This window comes from Octodon degus, unplaced genomic scaffold (assembly GCF_000260255.1).
Source record: "Octodon degus isolate 3935 unplaced genomic scaffold, OctDeg1.0 scaffold00081, whole genome shotgun sequence".
NCBI lineage: Eukaryota > Metazoa > Chordata > Mammalia > Rodentia > Octodontidae > Octodon > Octodon degus.
Genome location: NW_004524657.1, coordinates 5,809,575 through 5,810,201, shown reverse-complemented (window position 1 = coordinate 5,810,201; position 627 = coordinate 5,809,575).

The following is a 627-nucleotide window of genomic DNA, read 5'->3' as shown; positions in this document are numbered from 1 at the left end:
TGGGTCTTGCCTCTAGCCTCTTTGCAGGGAGTTCTGCTGAAGGGTTCCATGCTGGGCCTGCAGCCTGGGTCGAATGAGGATCCGTGGGCCCTGGTGGTCTCACTCACTTGCTGGGCCTGCGCTCTGGGTCTGTTCAGGATTCCACTGGGCCCCAGGTTGTCTCACTCACTCGCGGGGCCTGCGCTCTGAGTCTGTTCAGTATTCCGCAGACCTGGGTCATCTCACTCACTCCCCGGGCCTGCGCTCTGGGTCTGTTCAGTATCCCGCAGGCCCCAGGTCGTCTCACTCACTCGCTGGGCCTGTGCTCTGGGTCTCCAAAATGCTATTCTTGTAGAATTTCTTTTTCTCTAATTTTTGGTCTGCAAACTTAAGTTGTTAATCCTCCAGAAGAGAAGCTTAATAATATTATTTCCCTATAGCAAAGGCAGTTGAGCTTAACCTCACTGTCTGGCTGAATATTAAACATCTTAGACAGAACACAGAACAGGTATTTTCCATCAAGCATTGGTATGTTATACTTTAAATGTGAAGAAAAACTATTTTAAAAATGGAAATAAATAAGTATATATTTTTACACTGAAATTCAGAAATCTAACCACGTATAGCATTGTAGCACAATAGACCTAT